The sequence below is a fragment of the Haliotis rubra genome, unplaced genomic scaffold (genome assembly GCF_003918875.1).
Source record: "Haliotis rubra isolate DU_JTF1 unplaced genomic scaffold, ASM391887v1 Scf125, whole genome shotgun sequence".
Lineage (NCBI taxonomy): Eukaryota > Metazoa > Mollusca > Gastropoda > Lepetellida > Haliotidae > Haliotis > Haliotis rubra.
Window position 1 is genome coordinate 1,770,779 of NW_025765170.1, and position 22,904 is coordinate 1,793,682.

Genomic DNA, 22,904 nt, shown 5'->3' on the forward strand with positions numbered 1-22,904 from the left:
GTAGAGGTGGTCATGTATGCTATTTAATGTGACGTGTTATTGAACTAAATGCTTTTAGATGCCCGTTGAGATTTTGACCTTTTCAGTACATGCTCATCTATATTTGTGCTTAAGCTAGGTTGATTCGAAACTAAGGTAGCATTTATTTGGCCGTCACTGTATTCGACGAAGTGCACCATTATCATTCATTTTGACACGAAACTCGTCAGAACTATTCCCGCGATGAAACGCCCTCCTTCAACGAGTGAGTGAGTGAGTATGGTTTTATGCCGTTTTTAGCAAAATTCAATATTCCAGCAATATCACGGCGAGGGATACCAGAAATTGGCTTTACACATTGTACAAATGTGGGGAATCGAACCCAGATCTTCGGTGTGAAGGGCGAACGCTTTAACCACTAGGCTACTCCATTGCCCCTCTTTCAACGACAGATAGCTTATAAACCAAAGAAATCTAGAGAACAATATATGTCTTTTGTTGCCTATATTCCCCATACAAGTGTACACGCCAGTCATACTTCATTTCCTCATTCTGGTGTCTCCCGCCGTGATATTGTGGAATATTGCTAAGCGCGGCGTAAAACCATACTCACTCACTCAGTCACTAATTACCTTAGGACATGTAACAGTATCCATACGGTATTTCGGACACAAGAAGTTCCAAATAACCACAACATGCCTCTCGTGACAACATGAACAAGAATAAACGATATTTATATGGCACTCTAACTGGTAATGTTCTGACATTAAAATGTTACTACAGCACAAATAAACATGCAGCTCCTGATTTAAACATATTTGACTTACGTGATAAGTCTAGATATATTATGTTTTCCTTCCACAGACTCGGAAGTTTACTCCAATTAAAACGTGTTTTGTTTCTGAGTCGGTGTCAACTGTTTGGTCAACACGAGTCAACACACGACGAATACCTGAGTTTGTCTCGACTATCACATCAGGAGGAGCCAATGTATACTATCAAACCGTTATAGCCCGGGACGGTGAGGCTAGCCTAGTGGATAAAGCATACGTTGGCAGCACCTAAAACCCGGGTTCGATTCCCCACATGGGTACAATGTGTGAAGCCCATTTCTATTGTCCCCTGCTGTCATATTGCTGGAATATTGCTAACAGCGGCGTAAAACTGAACTCAGTCACTCACTCACTAGTGTCCGGGAATACACCACGAATACCCGTGTGTACATCGACTGTCACATCACAGTGATCCTAGTCACTGTCGACTATCACACCACGAATACCCGTGTGTACATCGACTGTCACATCACAGTGATCCTAGTCACTGTCGACTATCATACCACGTGTACCTGTGTGTACATCGACCGTCACATCACAGTGATCCTAGTCACTGTCGACTATCAAACCACGAATACCCTTGTGTACATCGACTGTCACATCACAGTGATCCTAGTCACTGTCGACTATCACACCACGAATACCCGTGTGTACATCGACTGTCAAATCACAGTGATCCTAGTCACTGTCGACTATCATACCACGAATACCCGTGTGTACATCGACTGTCAAATCACAGTGATCCTAGTCACTGTCGACTATCACACCACGAATACCCGTGTGTACATCGACTGTCAAATCACAGTGATCCTAGTCACTGTCGACTATCACACCACGAATACCCGTGTGTACATCGACTGTCAAATCACAGTGATCCTAGTCACTGTCGACTATCGTAAAACGTGTACCCGTGTGTACATCGACTGTCAAATCACAGTGATCCTTGTCACTGTCGACTATCACACCATGAATACCCGTGTGTACATCGACTGTCAAATCACAGTGATCCTAGTCACTGTCGACTATCACACCACGTGTACCCGTGTGTACATCGACTGTCAAATCACAGTGATCCTAGTCACTGTCGACTATCATACCACGAATACCCGTGTGTACATCGACTGTCAAATCACAGTGATCCTAGTCACTGTCGACTATCATACCACGAATACCCGTGTGTACATCGACTGTCAAATCACAGTGATCCTAGTCACTGTCGACTATCACACCACGAATACCCGTGTGTACATCGACTGTCACATCACAGTGATCCTAGTCACTGTCGACTATCACACCACGAATACCCGTGTGTACATCGACTGTCAAATCACAGTGATCCTAGTCACTGTCGACTATCACACCACGTGTACCCGTGTGTACATCGACTGTCAAATCCACAGTGATCCTAGTCACTGTCGACTATCATCGACTGTCAAATCCACGCACGTACCCGAATACCCGTGTGTACATCGACTGTCAAATCACAGTGATCCTAGTCACTGTCGACTATCACACCACGAATACCCGTGTGTACATCGACTGTCAAATCACAGTGATCCTAGTCACTGTCGACTATCACACCACGAATACCCGTGTGTACATCGACTGTCAAATCACAGTGATCCTAGTCACTGTCGACTATCACACCACGAATACCCGTGTGTACATCGACTGTCAAATCACAGTGATCCTAGTCACTGTCGACTATCATACCACGTGTGCCCGTGTGTACATCATCGACTGTCACATCACAGTGATCCTGGTCACTGTCGACTATCACACCACGAATACCCATGTGTACATCGACTGTCAAATCACAGTGATCCTAGTCACTGTCGACTATCATACCACGAATGCCCGTGTGTACATCGACTGTCAAATCACAGTGATCCTAGTCACTGTCGACTATCATACCACGAATACCCGTGTGTACATCGACTGTCAAATCACAGTGATCCTAGTCACTGTCGACTATCATACCACGTGTACCCGTGTGTACATCGACTGTCAAATCACAGTGATCCTAGTCGCTGTCACTGTCCATCTAACTGTACATCGACTGTCAAATCACAGTGATCCTAGTCACTGTCGACTATCATACCACGTGTGCCCGTGTGTACATCGACTGTCAAATCACAGTGATCCTACACTGTCGACTATCATACCACGTGTCCCGTGTGTACATCGACTGTCAAATCACAGTGATCCTAGTCACTGTCGACTATCATACCACGTGTGCCCGTGTGTACATCGACTGTCAAATCACAGTGATCCTAGTCACTGTCGACTATCATACCACGTGTGCCCGAATCCATGTAACTGTCAAATCCATGTGTCCTGACCATGTGTCAAACCACGTGTACCCGAGTCCATGTAACTGTCAAACCATGTGTACCCGAGTCCATGTAACTGCCAAACCATGTGTACCCGAGTCCGTAACTGCCAACTGTCAAACCATGTGTACCCGATTCCATGCAACTGCCAAACCACGTGTACCCGAGTCCATGTAACTGCTAAACCACGTGTACCCGACTCCATGTAAAACCACGTGTACACCACGTAACACCCGAGTCCATGTAAACCGTTACACCATGTACCCTGAGTCCATATAACTGCCAAACCATGTGTACCCGAGTCCATGTAACTGTTACACCATGTTCACCCGAGTCCATGTAACCGTTACACCATGTTCACCCGAGTCCATGTAACTGTTACACCATGTTCACCCGAGTCCATGTAACCGTTACACCATGTTCACCTGAGTCCATGTAACCGTTACACCATGTTACACGAGTCCATGTAACCGTTACACCATGTTCACCCGAGTCCATGTAACCGTTACACCATGTTCACCCGAGTCCATGTAACCGTTACACCATGTTCGCCGAGTCCATGTTAATGCTCACCTGTTACACCATGTTCACCCGAGTCCATGTAACCGTTACACCATGTTCACCCATGAGTCCATGTAACCGTTACACCATGTTCACCCCGAGTCCATGTAACCGTTACACCATGTTCACCACCGAGTCCATGTAACCGTTACACCATGTTCACCCGAGTCCATGTAACCGTTACACCATGTTCACCGAGTCCATGTAACCGTTACACCATGTTCACCCAGTCCATGTAACCGTTACACCATGTTCACCCGAGTCCATGTAACCGTTACACCATGTTCACCCGAGTCCATGTAACCGTTACACCATGTTCACCCGAGTCCATGTAACCGTTACACCATGTTCACCCGAGTCCATGTAACCGTTACACCATGTTCACCCGAGTCCATGTAACCGTTACACCATGTTCACCCGAGTCCATGTAACCGTTACACCATGTTCACCCGAGTCCATGTAACCGTTACACCATGTTCACCCGAGTCCATGTAACCGTTACACCATGTTCACCCGAGTCCATGTAACCGTTACCATGTTCACCCGAGTCCATGTAACCGTTACACCATGTTCACCCGAGTCCATGTAACTGTTACACCATGTTCACCCGAGTCCATGTAACCGTTACACCATGTTCACCCGAGTCCATGTAACTGTTACACCATGTTCACCCGAGTCCATGTAACCGTTACACCATGTTCACCCGAGTCCATGTAACCGTTACACCATGTTCACCCGAGTCCATGTAACCGTTACACCATGTTCACCCGAGTCCATGTAACCGTTACACCATGTTCACCCGAGTCCATGTAACCGTTACACCATGTCCACCCGAGTCCATGTAACTGTTATGTTCACCATGTTCACCACCATGTTCACCCGAGTCCATGTAACCGTTACACCATGTTCACCCGAGTCCATGTAACCGTTACACCATGTTCACCCGAGTCCATGTAACTGTTACACCATGTTCACCCGAGTCCATGTAACTGTTACACCATGTTCACCCGAGTCCATGTAACCGTTACACCATGTTCACCCGAGTCCATGTAACCGTTACACCATGTTCATCGAGTCCATGTAACCGTTACACCATGTTCCACCGAGTCCATGTAACCGTTACACCATGTTCACCCGAGTCCATGTAACCGTTACACCATGTTCACCCGAGTCCATGTAACCGTTACACCATGTTCACCCGAGTCCATGTAACCATTACACCATGTTCACCCGTGTCCATGTAACCGTTACACCATGTTCAAGTATGTGTTACCCATGAGAGTCCATGTCGACCGTTACACCGACAATCAAACCATGTGTAACCGTTACACCATGTCCACCCGAGTCCATTTAACCGTTACGTAACCCGAGTCCATGTAACTGTAAAATGCTACGCATAACTTTCAAGCCACGTGTACCCGAGTCACTGTCGCCAGTCAAACCGCGTGTCCCCGAGTCCATTGACTAACGACCCACGAGCACCGAGTCCATTTACCAACGACCCATGAGCACCGAGTCCATTTCCTCCATCCAACTATACTGAGTCAAAAAAGAAACTTCACATTCTTTCTTCAGGGCACTATAAAAGAACAAGAGATGGTAAGATGGTTAAATTGTTATTATTTCATTGCTGAGATCTGTGTGATGTACTCGATACACTGACAGTGCCATAATCAGTTCCATTAGGCTACACCGCCGTTCCAAAACATGGGTATACAGAATGTCAAGTCACAAGAATAAAAATGCGAAATTTCTCAGTTCAATATCGTGTATGGCCGCCCCGCGCATTCACCACTGCCAAACACCGTCTCCTCATCGACTGCCTGATGCTTGTGAACACGTGGTTGGGGATTCTGCGCCATTGCTCTTGCAAGGCAGCGCCAAGTTCCTGCAAATTCTGAGGTTGGTTCCTAAGACCACGAAGCCTTCTCCCAAGTGCATCCCAAACGTGCTCTATTGGATTAAGGTCAGGGGACCTCGATGGCCAGTCCATGACGTTGATTCCAGCGTTTTGAAGGAAATTTCGTGTCAACATCGCGGTATGCGGCCGAGCATTATCATGCTGGAACTGTAGACCTGGGCCATGAGCCGCCATGAAAGGAACGAGTTCAGGGGTGAGCACCTGGTCGCGGTAGGCAGCAGCTGTGAGGTTTCCACGGATGACCAGAAGTCGGGAACGGTTGTTCCCACAGAAAGCCCCCCACACCATGCAACTTCCGCCCCCGAATCTGTCGACTTCCTCTACACAACATTGGGCATACCGTTCACGACGTCGTCTCCAGACTCTATGCCTGCCGTCCACGAATCTGAGGGTAAACCTGGATTCATCGCTAAAGACGACTCGATTCCAATCTCTCTCGGTCCATCGGAGGTGACGTTGGGCCCACAGCAGACGTTGACGTTGATGAAGCGGCGTCAATATTGGCCCACGATATGGACGTCGAGAATGGAGATTGGCAGCCCGCAACCGATTTCGAATGGTCTGTGAGGACAGTCGACCTCTAAACATCTCAGCCCTGGTTCGTGTAGCCGGCAGAAATCTGTCACGTAGGTGACGTAGGACGATTTGACGGTCTTCTGCTCGTGACGTCACACGTGGACGACCCGACCTTGGGCGATCAGAAGTGGTGCCAGTTTGTTGTAGACGACCTCGCAAGTCATACACAGTACGACGGCTGCATCCCATTGCTCTTGCGACGTCAATAACTGATCTTCCCGCTTGCAACATGCCAACAGCACGTTCACGTTGCACATTTGACAATCGTGGCATTTCAAGTACCGTTAGAACTGTGGTTTAAAAGTGTTTTTTCAATTCTTGAGGCCAATGCAAACACGTGCATATGAAGAAAACTTCGATGCGAAGATCACGTGATCGACTGCACGTGCAAAACCTGATTTGGCACTAACGCCATTTGCATGACGAATGGATGGGTTTGAGGGGGTTTTGCTAACGTTTTTCTAGAGTTGAAAGATAGGGATCCCATTTCGGATACATAGATGTATCATCAGAGAAAAATTATTCATTATTTTTCAAATTACATTTTGTGAAGTTTCTTTTTTGACTCAGTATATAAGCATCAACTATTACACAACGAAGCAATGACATAATTAAGTTGGAAAAGATGCCCTCTCGAAAAACATAAGTTAACATCTGCTGTATTATGTTACTAAGCATAATGTTTTCACTGCCTAAGTCGTGACTTTATTAAGGACTCGCACGTCTTAGCGATCCCCAGCCTATTGCCACAACAGTTGCCATGGTTACAACATGTTGCATTGCTTCTGAAGGGAAAACAACACTTGCTGAGCTTCAATAATCCTATGCAGCATTTAATCGCTTCAAAAAATAGAATACTCATGACAACGGCTATGGGACCGTAATCGATAACGTTTTTGTGGCTGAATACCGGCGTTTACAATGCGAGTTAACTACAGGCTTACAATGGGACACACTGGATAACCAGGTGGGCATTTTATACAGCTCTATACATAAATATAACAGAAAACATTCATCCCCATATTGCATAAACCAACTACACTGATCGCTGATAAACTTGCCATGCATCCCACCATGCCGCTGATCAACTCCTGGTACAACTCACTATGTCGCTGATCAACTTGCCATGTATTTCAATAGGTCACCGATCAACTCGCCATGCATCTCACTAGGTCACTGACCAACCTGTCATGTATTTCAGTAGGTCGCTGCTCATTCCGCCATGCATCTCGCTAGGTCACTGATCAACTTGCCATGCATCTCAATAGGTCAGCGATCAACTCGCCATGCATTTCAATAGGTCGCTGATCATTCCGCCATGCATCTCACTATGTCACTCATCAACTTGCCATGCATCTCACTAGGTCGCCGATCAACTCGCCATGCATCTCACTATGTCACTGATCAACTTGCCATGCATATCAATAGGTCGCTGATCATTCTTCTATAGCACCCCACGATATCGCTGATCAACTCGTCCTGAATTTCATTAAACCATTCTGTAGATGTCAACTTAATGTTTATCAAGTCTATTGTATCTGCTTAGTGATAAACTCGCCATTCATTTATCCATGGGTTAGAATCCCGAATCCCACAGATGATCTGTTGGTGACATGTCAGCCGAGTTGGGCAAGTCGGTGACAGGCAGGACTTGGTTGCAGTTCAAGGTAGTGTCCCACTTTAGCCAGCGTGTTGATCACTGATCCGTTAAGGTGTGAAGTTTCGCTGTTAAAACTGGGACTAACAGAATGGTCACTGTCAAAAATAAATACGTCCAGGAATCACTTCTGACTGACTGACTGACTTTGGTTTTACGCCGCTTTTACCAATATTCCAGCAACATCACGGCGGGGGGACACCAGAAATAATGGGCTTCACACATTGTACCCATGTGGGGATTCAAACCCGGGTCTTCGGCGTGACGAGCGAACGCTTTAACCACTAGGCTACCCCACCGCCTCGAATCACTTCTGAGATATCACGTACTAACTCTTGTGAAAGTTACAACAGCAAATTGTCAACGAGGCCCCAGGTCCCTTATTCACGAAACGTTCGTAGCCCTAAGAATTCTATACTTTGATCGTAGCCAATGTGTTAAGAATGGACTTAAGAAGTTCGTAGGGGTACGAACGTTTCGAGAATAGCTAGCCTGAAGAACCACCTTAATGTGTATGAACTTATTTTACTTTACAAAAAAACCCATTCCAACAGAGTGCAGCTGCAAGGTGGCCAGAAACAGATGAAGAGACGTCGTGTTGAAAATGCTTCAGCAATTTTGTACCAACTTGGTTTGGAATACATGACATGTGACAGAGTTATGGCGTCACATCTGTGTGCTGGTAAGCTCACCGTCAAAATTGGGACAACTGACTAGATCAATTACAGAAGTGTGAAATTTCACTGTCAAAACTGGGACTGTCAAATTCGGGACTAAACCGCAGTTCAACACTTATGATAATTCGAGTGAGTGAGTATGGTTTTACGCCTTTTAGCAACATTCCAGCAATATCACGGCGGTGGACACAAGAAATGGACTTCTCTCGTTGTACCCATGTCGGGAACCGAACCCGGATCTTCGGCGTGACAAGCGAATGCTTTAACCACTAGGCTAACCCACCGCCCCATTGATAATATATTCGATTTAGACAGGATTTAGAATTTCTAAAACACATAAACATAAACATAATCAAATCTCCGCATTAACAATAACCAAACCACTTCTTCTGTCATGTGTGAGATCACAATAACGCTTGAACCCCGATACTGATCATGATCAACAAATTCTGCCCCGGCATACGGCTCGACGCTACGTCGGCAACAACGTTTTCTGCCATCTGTGAATCAGAGTAAAAAACCTTCATCGGGTAGCATGGTTTATCGCCATTGGTAGCACAGCTCGTCTCTTGTGTCTCCTAGCCAATCCCATGCCAGCTATGTGAGCTGATTGGGTCTGCTGATGGCGACTCATGGCGCCTTGGTATGAGGTGGGCTACATAGAGCCGTTTTTGACAATAGATTGCTGCAAATCAACTTCTGGTTATTGTACGAAATTCAGTTTATTAACAGGAGCCCATTTGGATCTGTTGCTCAGTGCAATCAAAGTAAAGATACTGTCAAGGTGTTTGTTATTAAATTTCGTAGGAATTACTATTTTACAGATCCGCACACGTTCCAGTTTCTACTATATCCCAAGCATGCCTGACCATACGTATCAGACAGGACACACGGAAGATACGAACACATAACACTTTTTGATGAAAGTTATTTCATTTTTAGAACTACGATAAGTAAGAGTAGCTGCATTTGCTTCGGGGGTTATTACTATGTATTTCCTGACAAGCCATTCTTCACTCTCTCAATCAGTGTGCGGAATAGTTTCCAGATTTTGCTAGCCAGTCGGGCTAGCTATGCCTGAAGGTTAGCTCACAAAATAATTATTCACTAAAATTTGAATGTAGAAACTAAGCAAAAGATTGAGAATAAGATATTGTCGGCATGACACGGGTTTCATCATTAAGCTGCTACTATTAAGAACATTTCAGGCCATAATCTTGCATGATATAAAAGTGCATTACATAACAAGTCGGAGAGAGAGTGATATATTTACAAAATGACCCCCATCCTCGATAATCTCCACTAGTGGATATTTGTCAGAACGTATAACCTCCATAATCTCTACTAGTGGAGATTTATCGGAACGTATACCCTGGAGATTATCGTGGATGAATGACCCCATGCAAATTCACTAGCCAATCGGATTTAGATTTACTGGCCCGATTGGAATTTACTAGCTACGGGCTAGCGGACCAGTGGCTATTTCGCACTTTGGGTACAATAATATTTTGATGAACAAAACCAACATGAGAGTAGCAGTCATTTAAAGAGACAGCGAATGACCTAAGGTTCTGTCCTGAAGCGTGGGATCTTCATTCAGATCACTGGATGGAGCCCTTTCACTAAACGTTTATTTATTGCGTAGATCGATGCTCATGCTGTTGAACACAAGATTGACTTCTTCAGCAACCCATGCTTGTCGTAAAATGCAACTAACGGGTGGTCAGGCTCGCCGGCCTGGTTGACAAATGTAATCGTATCCCAACTGCGTAGATCGATACTCATACTGTTGATCACTGGGTCGTCTGGTCCAGACTCGATTATTTACAGACCGCCGCCATATAGCTGGAATATTGCTGAGTGCGGCGTGAAACAACAAACAACAAACAACAACATTTGTTTAAAGATGGTCCAAAAGGTTTACCGTCTTTGAAAATGGAGCTAATTACTCTTCAAAGTAGATTTGAGTTCGAGTGTCATTAAATGATATATTTTCCGCTGATACAATGCCATTCATTCAAACAAATACTCATATATGTGAGCAAATTTTACCCTGTTTTGAACAATGTTCCAGCACTATCAAGGCAAGGACAACAGAAATGGGTTTCACGAATTATATTCATTTGGAGAATCGAATAAAGGCCTAGTGTAGGACGAGCTATAGCCACTAGGCTACCCGCCGCTCCAATAATACTGAAACAAGTAAACAAGTATGGTTTTATATGGTGGCTGATTAGGGCCATCGCTTTCTCGCCTTAACATTCGGCCACGAGAAAGCGAGAAAGCGATATCACGAGACGAGAAAGCGATAACACGAGCCGAGAAGAAGCTATACTACGAGACGAGAAAGCGATAGCGCGAGACGAGAAATAGCACGAGGAAAGCGATGGCCCTAATCAGCCACCGTAGTTTTACGCCGCATATGCGATATTCCAGCAACACCACGGCGCGAGACACTAGAAACTCGTCATAAATTGTACCCAATGGCCTATACGAACGAACTCTTCCGCCGTAACGGGCGGATGCTTTAACCACTCAAAAAACAAACAAAACAAAGATAATTGGTAATCACTGTTTACAACTATCTGTAAATAATTGATAATGTGTCAGTAAATCTCTGTCATTAAAACCTTACAAGTTTAAGAGTGGTGTTTTTTTGTTATAAACATTACATTATCTATGTCTGTAACAGTGATGTTTAATCTCGGTACGACGTTTCGCCTCTGAACCTAAACTGACGCACGAAAGAAACTACACACCCGATGTTTGTGGTTACTTTCCAAAACACAATGTAATTAATTTAAAACGGGTTTCGATTGTTCCCGCAATATGACGTCAGAGTCTTTGAAGGATAATTAAATGCATTATCCTGGAGGACTATTTGTTTGTTTTTTATGAAAGAGGTAGCGGCAATGAATCTAAATAGGTTATACCGTTTCAGGCTAATAGTTTTAGCAATTCATAAATTCAGTTTTCATTCTATCATGGAAAACGAGATAATTAAATGGATAACACATGCACTTGTTGACCAGACCAGTCTTTTCAGAACGAAACATGTTAATTACTGTCAAGTTGTTTTCTCACTGTCTTCATTTGGGAATCAATAACTAGGTCCCTCCCGATGACTATCCACTATAACCAAATAAAAAATACGGAGCTCGACGTAAGGTATCAACTAGCACCAATATGACTTAGACCATAATCAATTGCTTTTTGTCACATGTCCCTGGAGATGCATATTCTATGTATTTGACAACATTTTGTTGAGTATGTTCCATTTTAAAGTCTCATTGACAAATCTAGATACATGGAAATTGAATCAGAATAGCTGTAACCTACCTTAAGTGCTCGACATAGTACATGGTCAGATACAATTTGTCACACTGATTCGTAGGGGTGGGCGATAATAAGCACCGGTTTACCGGTATATTGCAATTCGAACATCACAATACGATATATTGCGGTACGCTTTTCGCGAACCTTCTCATTCATTTACCTTAACGTTATACGATCGGCAATTTCCGTGACCATGATCGCTAATTTTTCGTGATGTAGTAAAAAAAATACCAATAACTTTAATTTGTTATTATGCATTAATAGTTTTGAGAATGTTTATTGGTCATATAACTGTATTTGCATGACTTTTAACCATGTAAAAAAATAGATTGGTACCGAAGGCAGCCGCTTTTTCTCGAGTTCCAAGTTTCAGAGGGAAATCTGTTTGGAAACATTTTCAATTGGTCTCTTGTACAATCACATCTGAGTCCTGAAAGTGGCCATTGGAATTGTTTCAAAAGAAAAGAACAGTAATTTCATTACCCTGAACCATGTGTTACACTTTCACAATAAATTGCAATACATACTGCAATACGCCAACACATATCGCAATATATCGCAATATGAAAATTTTGGCAGTACCCAACCCTACTGATTCGTGACGTACATCAGTACAATGAGAAACGAGCAGGGTAATATTTGTAATACATATTCAGCTACCCTCGTCCGCGGGGTTTTAAAAGAATTAACTATTGGTATTCACTGTAGATGATCTGTTTGTCTTTTTTTAACCAAAAATATGGAGTAATTGCGTGTTCTAACAAACACTGACTTTTAAACTGTGTGAGTAAGCGAGTAATAGTTTTAGCAATAGTCCAGAAATATCATGGTAGGGGACACCAGAAATGGGCTTCACACATCGTACCCATGTGGAGAATCCAACCCGGGTCTTCAGCGTGACGAGCGAACGCTTTAACCGCTGGGCTATTCCACCGCCCCGTTTTAGGGGGCATAAAGGCATTAAAAGTGCATAAAGGCACGACGTAACAATGACATTAAATATTAAAGGCACTGCACAATGGATATATACTATGATATATTTCAAAATAAGGCCAGATCAATTTTATTTCTTGTTTTACGGATTTTCGTCCTCAGAAAACCTAAAGTCAGGAGGAAAAAAAAAGAAATAATAAAAATCACCAGTCAAAGTAATATTCCTTTTAAATACTAAAAGTGTTTTCCTTTTGCCAATTTATGAAGTGTATATGGGGCAAAAAACAACCCCAAATATTTTGTAAGTTTCCTTTTTTGGCCAATAAAAATATTAGGATTTTATTTTTTGAGCGGGGAAAATTAGTTTTTATAATTTAAAAAAAAAAAAAATACGACCAGAGGATCCGTAAAACAAGAAATAAAATTGGTCCGGCCTAATAATAAATACTTGAAGTATGATGTTTGGAAGGGAACGCGTTCGGTAGTGAGGCTTTAATCTAAAACTATAATTTATTTACATTATTAGTTACATATAGTTGCAGTGCCCGGATAGGTAATCGTAACTTTTGCCATCAGTTCACATAAATGTATTTCCCTTTTAGGAAAGCAATAAAACTCGATTAGATATTCCAAGTATTATATAATGGGAATAGCACGGAGATAATATACGCCAGCTATCACAATTATGATTATATGTAATAATCATGTAATACTGTGCAGCTTCAAATTGTTTTTTTCTAAAAATATATGGTCATAACACGTACAACTCACATTTGTAATTCTCTCCCGTCCCGTAAGGTGGCTCAGCGGTACAAGTTCCCGCTGAGAAAGACTCACGTATTTCAAACATAGATAAATGCATATACAGTTAAAAACAGCTGCTATGCAATGCGCGTCCCAGATGAAAATACACTCGTCAGATAAACGCCCCCATGAACCTGCAGAATTCATCAGTGGATTAAGTCCCCAGCACAAACCTTACTTCCATAACAAATTTGCATAAACAAAATAGTAACAGACACGCCACGCCACGCCACACCACACCACACCATACTAACCACACTCCACAAGACCACACCACACTAACCACACCACACCACGCCATACAACACAACACCACACCACACAACCACACCACACCACCACACCACTCACCGCACCACACACAACACTCACCGCCACACCACACAACACAACACCACACACCACCAACCACAACACTCACCACACCACACTAACACACAACACTACACCACACCACACCACACAACACTTCACCACACCACCACACGTAACAACACTCACCACACTAACCACCACACTCCACAAGACCACACAACACTCACCACCACCACAACACCACACTCACACAACTCCACACACTACCACACTCCACCACACTACCACACAACCACACACAACACCACACCATACACCTCACAGCTCCACCACACTAACCACACTCCACGCTGACCACACACCACTCACCACACACAACACTCACACCACCTCACAAGACTGCACCACACTACACACTACACTCCACCACTAACCACACCACACCACACACCACACTCACCGCCACACAACACTCACCACCACATCACACCCTACTAACCACACCACACAATACACACACACCACACTAACCACACAATACTCACCACACAACACTCACTAACCACACACCGCCACACCACACTTACACCACTAACCACACACAACGCTTCACACCACACTCACACACACTACACACAACGCTTCACTGCCACACCATACAACACCACACCACACTAACACCACACAACACTCACCACCACACCCGCTAACACTCAGCGCCACACCACACAACACAAGACCTCCACACCACACAACACTCAGCGCCACACCACACAACACAAGACCTCACCACCACACAACACCTCTACTGCCACACCACACAACCACAACACACACACACACCACACACTACTAATAACACCACACTACTCACTACACAACACTCACCGCAACACCACACCACACCACATTAACTACACAACCACTCACACTTTCAACACACACACACACAACACTCACCGCCACAACACACAACACACACAACACCACACTCCACAAGACCACACCACACTAACAACACCACGCCACACTAACCACACATTTACACAACACTGACCACACCACGCCATACAACACCTACCACACCACACCAAACAACACACAATACACTGACTACACCACGCCATACAAACACTCACCACAACACTCACACCACACCACACAACACTCTCACCACTACACTACACACCACATTAATTCACACCACACCACACAACACTCACCACACTACACCACACTCCACAAGACAACACACACTAACACAACGACCACACCACACCACACAACACTGACCACACCACGCCATACCACACACTCATCACACCACACTCACACAACACCTACACTCACCGCCACACCCACACCACACTACACCACACTACACCACACAACACTCACCACGCCACACCACACAAGACAACACCTACAAGAGCACACCACACCACACACACTCTACTCATACCACACTAACTACCACAACACAACATCACACACCATACCACACCACACCACACCGCACCACACACCACAACACAACACTCACCATACCACACTAACCACACCACACCACACCACACTCCACAACACTCACCACACCACATCACACTCACCACACCACACAACACTCACCATACCACACCACATAATACTCACCATACCACACTAACCACACCACACCACACCACCACACCACACCACACCACACCGCACCATACCACACTCTCACCATACCACACTAACCACACCACACCACACCACACAACACTCCACACACCACACCACACCACACTCACCACACCACAACACTCACCATACCACACCACACTCACCAGACCACACCACACTCACCATACCACACCACACAACTCTCACCACCACACCACACAACGCTCACCAGCACACTACACTCACCACAAAACCACCCGCCTCACATAAACGTACCCTCACGCTTCTATCCCCTAAAAAGACCACGAAAGCGGCACATTTGTGAATACACATTTCATGTGATGTAAACGATCCTGAAGCTAACAACAACTAACAAGAATCAAAATAATACCCCGATCTACCTCTCCAACAGCAAACAGACAAAGGATTGAAGAACTTCTAGAAGAATAATTAATTGTACTCACCACTCTCGAACCGGTATCCATGTCACTGTATTAGCATATAATTCGTTTAGCACCGTGTTCTACATTTGGTTATAATATTACACACATACTGTCATGCAAGTTGAAACGCCAGCACAGTTGGACCAATGTATTGATTATTCTGCAGACATCTGTTAACTGACTGTCTGCTTCGGGGAATAATATCATCGGGACACAAGCAACCTTCAATCAATGTAGGTGCATCCGTCAGGTGCTTGTTGGGTAGCGTAGTGATTCAAGCGTTTTCTCGCCACACCGAAGCCGGGGTTTGATTCCCCATACGCGTGCAATGTGTGAAGCTCTTTGTTGTGTCCTCCGCCGTTGTATTTATGGAATATTTCTAACAGAGGAGTTAACTCCTTACACTCATGGGAAAACACCATTGATTGACAGGAACATTGTGGAAATGAAATAATGATAAAATATTTATATGTCGCATTTGCTGCCAGGCAATTATAACATATTGACTACGGCTGATAATTGAATCAACTCAAATATTCAAGAAATCAACTTTATATAAATCATCTTTACGTGAGTAGAATCACCCCTAAAAATGTAAATCGCAATCCCCATTTTCAAAAGTGATAATCCATATTACTAATGAAAAACATTTTAAATCCCAGTCTGGGAGAAATAATTTCGTCCAATAAGCTGTTGCCATTTAATGATGCTGACTAAAATCCCCACTAAAACAGATCGACAGATAGATCTATGCAAAACGTGACGTTTGCTTGCGCGTTCACATCATTTCAGCCAGTCTGTCACACCGACCCTGAAACAAATTTATCCAAGAAAGCCCATGCAAGTCTAGAATATGTGAGTGAGTGAGTTTAGTTTTAAGCCGCACTCAGCAATATTCCAGCTATATGGCGGCGGTCTGTAAATAATCAAGTCTGGACCAGACAATCCAGTGATCAACAGCATGAGCATCGATCTGCACAATTAGGAACCGATGACATGTGTCAACCCGGTCAGCAAGCCTGACCACCCGATCCCGTTAGTCGCCTCTTACGACAAGCAGGGGTTACTGAAGATTCATTCTAATCCGGACCTTCACGGGTCCTAGAATATGTGGCAAGTCTAGATTTCCACAGTTTCAGGAGAAAGTCTCTTGGCTCCATTTTTATTATATTTTACCAATTATATGTTATGATGATACATGTAATTCACGAACTGTTTTTTTCTGTAAAACATGTTCATTTCAGTGACTGGATGTTATTCTACATTTCAGCTTGCTTTTGTTTTTGTCAATGATAGAAAAAACCCATGTGATTTTTCTCTCGTCAAATGCATAGTTAACAGTCATCAGTGCTCCAGAAATATGGCCGCATCCTGTACTTAGTTTTGTCTGGACCAGAAAATTATGCCGCTCATATTACACGAAGAAGGCCAATTCCAACCGGAAGGCTGATGTGCTATATTTGCATAGGTGCTATATTTCTTTTTCATATACTGCATTCGACAACATTCTAATAATGTCATATAGTCGGACAATCGAGTCAGGACCAGAAAACCCAAAGGTTAATATTATGAGCAACGGCTCACACAATGAGCAACGGCTCATACAGCTGGGATATTGCTAAGTGCGGGTGTTGAATAAGAAACAAATATTTCCATCATTAAGCGGTGCATGGGTGGCCCTGCGGTTTTCGTCCCGCAGACTTGACTTAAATCTGTGATAGTTGGTTCGAATCTATTATATACCTAGATTTGCCTGCCCTATGGCATTCACTAAAAGCTTTCAGCTATGGTTAAAATAACACGCCGTAATTTAACTAGAATACACTTTTCTGACATTGAAATAACATAACATAACATAGCTAACCTAACGTAACCGCAACATAGCCGTGACAACCGTGACCTAACACTAACATAACCATTACATTGAAATAACAGCAATAACGAGCTAACTAGGCTAATGCTTAGTCTCTGAATATATATAATTTTGATAGTAACAAACAAGCCCATTTAAATTGAAAAGGAGCCCCAGGGAGACCAGAGATTCAGAACCTGAGGAAATCTGGACTTGCTTTATTTAAGGCTTTAGGACTGCAGAGGGGGCTCGGCAGTAGGGAAAATAATGTGGTTCAGGGACTGTGAGACAGACTACGAGCTAACATAACGCAACTGCAACATAGGCGTGACAACAGTAACCTAACCCTAACCATTACCTTGAAATAGCATAGCATAGCATAGCATAGCATAGCATAGCATAGCCGCAACATAGCCGCAACATAGCATAGCATAGCATAGCATAGCATAGCATAGCCGCAACATAGCCGTGACCTAACAGGACATATTCCACACAACGTTCAATCGTTCATCCATGACTACATGTAATTGTGTTTTCATGTCGTCAGGTAAAGTTTTAATTACAATTTATGTTAATAAAGTAGCATGATAAATATGCGGACCTCGCCTTTGAAATGTCTCGCTTGCATCCCAAGTACACTGTCGTCAGGCTCCCCATTGTTCCCGGTGCCCTTGGTTTGGTACCTCCTGATCTCTTTGGCGCAGATCAGGAGAGTGCCCGGGTTCTCCACCGGGAGTACAGCCCTTCTGACACTCTGGGTAATGCAGAAGGCTGCAGTGTTGGGGAGCCTTCATATTCTCCGGAAAGTTCTTGGTGGGTTCGACTAGGCAGCGTTTCCTGGGAGAAGTCCCATTCGCTGTCTGGGCTGCGTGTAGAGGGGGCAAGGGCCCTGAGCTGATGATGAGCCTTACCAGCCTGACTGTGCCAGGATCACCCGAACCCTCTCTGCTGCATATTATCTTTAATCTGTAATACATAATAATAATAATAATAATAATTAGTCCATTTGTATTGCGCTAAATCCACACCGAAAGCATGCTCATAGAGCAGACAAGATAGAATTTAGTTGTCACTTGTAAAACATAGAGAAAATATATGTCTTTATGTTTGCTTTGAAACATGTGACTGTTGGGCTTGTTCTAAGGTGAGCTGGTAGCTCATTCCAGTTCATCGCGGCCGCCACTTGAAATGAGCGAAAACCATAAAATTTCAACTTCCAGTTTTGAATGTGAAGTAAGTTTTTGTCACAGGGTTTCGTGTAACAGACGATTAGAGCCGGAATGATGTTTATACAACCATGCACCTTTCCTTAAGAAATACACTACAAACATTTTGCAGGATGTATAACCGTGTGTTTCTCATCGTTAGTGCCAACTCTTCATGAATTTGTTCTTTCCCTACCAAATATATCGTAAGAAGCGACTAACGGGATCGGATGGTCAGGCTCGCTGACTTGGTTGACACATGTCATCGTATCCCAATTGCGTAGATAGATGCTCATGCTGTTGATCACTGGATTGTCTGGTCCAGACTCGATTATTTACAGACCGCCGCCATATAGCAGGAATAATGCTGAGTGTGGCGTTAAACAACAACCAACAACCAACCGAATCGTTGACTTTGTTGAGTTATTATGTCATCACACCAAATTGATCATTTTGGAAAGTTGATTCTTCAATATGGCTGAATTGTTGCCGAATGCGGTCAACAAACAGTTCAGATTAATGAGTTTCACCATGCGTTGATATTCTACCGGAATCGGAAGAGCTGGATTCATGTATTCCCATGAAAAACAGAAATGAACATCACAATTTGATAATATCAAACAGATGAATTTAGTAAGTGATCGCCAGGTTAGATTATGTCAACATTTTGCATAGCAGTCAACAGTGGACTACCATAAATGCTGTTGAAATGAAAGCGAGCGAGTGAGTGAGTCTAGTTTTACACCGCTTTTTAGCAATATTCCAGCAACATCAGGGCGGGGGACACCAGAAATGGGCTTCACACATTGTACCCATGTGGGGAATCGAACCCGGGTCTTCGGCGTGAAAAACCAACGCTTTAACCACTAGACGACCCCACCGCCCTTGAAATGAAAGGTCACAGGTCCAAGGTTAAGGTCATCCCAAGGTGTGTCTAATCTCTGAACTGCTTCACATCTCTTGTCCACCCAGCCGATCAGAGCATTGATCACACTCCTGGGAATGGTGGTCCAATGGGATCTGCGGTTGTGGTTGAGTAAAAGGCCACGTGAATTTTCGGAGATTATTTATCGGTATATGGTCTCTGATCCTACCAACCTAATTAGTAACAGCGACCAAAAGGTCAATGAACAACAAATTAATGATATCCGCCATTTTCTTTTTCGTTATTGTCATGATCGCCATTTTGAAACAAGGGGATATTTTGTTATATGAGTGTATATGAATATGTATTTTGTAATCAAGGTCGGTGCTCTAAAGAGGGTGTCTTAAAGTATTTGCATTGGGGCAAAAATTAACACATGGTCTAAGAGGGAACGTTTTCATCATCATCATCATCATCATCATCATCATCATCATCATCATACTCGTCGTCGTTCATCGTCATCGACATTATTGTTGGTAGTCTAATGATCATATATTATTGAAAGTATTCATATTCATCTTAGGTTCATTCTAGTACATACTGGTTACACTGATTAACACTACGACGTCCGAAAAGTGGACAAAGAATGGGCGCGGTATGTAGTTTTCATAGCTTAATAAATGTCTGCAATAGTTTTGCACTTCGTTTTCAAAAGCAGCAATCTAAGAAATTGAATTCCAGAAACGATTGCACTCCCGTCCCAAAAAAGGAATCCTAGTACTACTTAGTCCGTAACCACAACGGACTTACGGTAGTCGTAGAGCTAAGGCCGCTTCTTGCAAGTGGGCGTTGGTCTCCTACGTGACCTTTATGTATACTCAGCCATGTGTGAATGTGTTTCAACACGGTTGATAGAAGACCGCGCGTCAGGGATTACATTTCATGTTTAATGTCGTAAACTGGACCACAGCGCTGCTCGCTGTTGGTTTACCTTGACGCAGCGTGTCAGTAAAGCGACGGTGGTGAAGTATTAATCAACACCAACGTTGTATTTTCTATGGAGTCGTAAATCTTTTGTCCACAAATCGGTCAGGTGTCCCACAGTTGAAGGCAGCACAGAAGAGGAGTTAAGTTGGATCTATGAATTACTCATACCATCCCGTCTCTTCACACGCCCTCATTTGAAATTTAAAATCTAAGCATACACAACCAGCCAAAACGAAACAAACAAATAAACAAGCAAAACAAAACAAAACATAGTAAAATTAAATAAAACAAAACAACAAATAAAATCAAAGCAAAACAAAACAAACCCAACAAAACAAAACAAATAAAAAAAAAAAAAACAAAACAAATCCCCCAAAAAAATAAAAAAAATAAAAAAATAAACACCCCCCAAAAAAACAAAACAAAAAACAACAACAACAAACAAACAAACCCAACAACACAAGACAAAGATCGCGTTATATTTGACATGTCTTTCCTGAACACCAGTGGTAACTTTAGACGAAATTCATGTAACGAAACAAACCAGTGATTGATATTGTGAGCATCCCTTCACTGCATTCGTGTATTATGACACATGTACACTAATTTATTAAGCTGGCAACCGTACGTTTATGTTAAGGTTAGCCAGGTCGTTTAAATTTATGCAATTTCACGAACCTGTAAACTTTGTTTGCGCAAAACCTTGTTCATGTGAAATAGAAGTGGCACTACGTGTTAACGTTATCCATCGCTTGGACAGGTTTGAAATGATTATTGACACCCAAACCTTTAGAATATTAGCGACTAACCACAAGTTTCTATAATCCTAAGAAATGTGTATTCAAAGCACAGTCGACAGTACCATTACATCGTCAATTCAAAGTGATTCTGAAAAACAACATTGAAACAAATGGTACAAGTCAAAATAGGCAATAATTTATGTCGCTAATTCGACACATTTGGAAATGTCTACCACAAAACTCTTCGAAAGGTTAATTAAAACCTTAAATGTTGAAATTCTGGTAAAACAACCTTCGCGCAAGAGTCGAATGACGCTCTTTGAAATCTTCACAGAAACAGCTCACTCGATTGTATCCCCAACGTTGGTGAAACAGACACCAAAGGTTGAAACTGCTGTTTAAAATACAACAACCAATTGACTTGGTATTAAAATAACTATAATTAAATTCACAACACGAAGAAAGGGTGGTGAAATTAACCCCAGGATTGTTTTCCAAATTTCTTATTACATTAAAATTATTCTGAAAAGTAAATAAAAGGCAGTTCAGATTCTTTCTATTTATGCATCTACGCCAATGTTACCCTATGGCGAACCGACAGATCAACGTATAAGTGAAAACCTCGTATACTCACCTAGCACTACTGGGTAAACCGCTTCAATATTATCCGTGTTGTGCGGGGCTTCTGGTTATGATAACTGTTGGGATCTATCTGTAACCTGCTGCCTGTCAACGGCGGATCGATAGCCAAACTAAGCTGTTTGTCATCAGTTGTCCAATCACCAATCGTGTATGTAATGATATAGAATATTCTATGGCCTGTCTTCTATGAACGTGGCCAGTATGACACAGCTCATTCACTGTTGCTGCTGCGTATGTTCTTTAGGCAGCACGCACGTCTGGATGTGTTTGCTCTGAAAACTATGTGAGCAAGCTGACGGAGATTGGTGTATAAATCATTTGGATTGTTTGTGGTTGCTCTGAAGAGAGATGTGAGAGAGAGAGAGAGAGAGAGAGAGAGAGAGAGAGAGAAGAGATTTTGAGAGAGAGAGAGAGAGAGAGAGAGAGAGAGAGAGAGAGAGAGAGAGAGAGAGAGAGAGAGAGAGAGAGAGAGAGAGAGAGAGAGAGAGAGAGAGAGAGAGAGAGAGGAGAGAAAACAGAGATAGGAGAGTGAGAGTGAGAGAGCGGGGAGATCACATGTTTGTGTGTGAGCGTGTGTATG

The 22,904-nt window shown here is 43.3% G+C and overlaps 1 protein-coding gene across 1 annotated transcript in view; it reads right to left on the reverse strand.

Moving 5' to 3' along the window:
• Positions 1-22,540, reverse strand: part of LOC124266364 (atrial natriuretic peptide receptor 2-like) — a 46,910-nt gene extending 24,370 nt beyond the window's left edge. Inside the window, 1 exon segment of the mRNA XM_046701178.1 lies at positions 22,317-22,540. The gene's annotated coding sequence lies outside the window, so the exon portion shown is untranslated.
• Between the last annotated feature and the right edge of the window lie 364 nt (positions 22,541-22,904).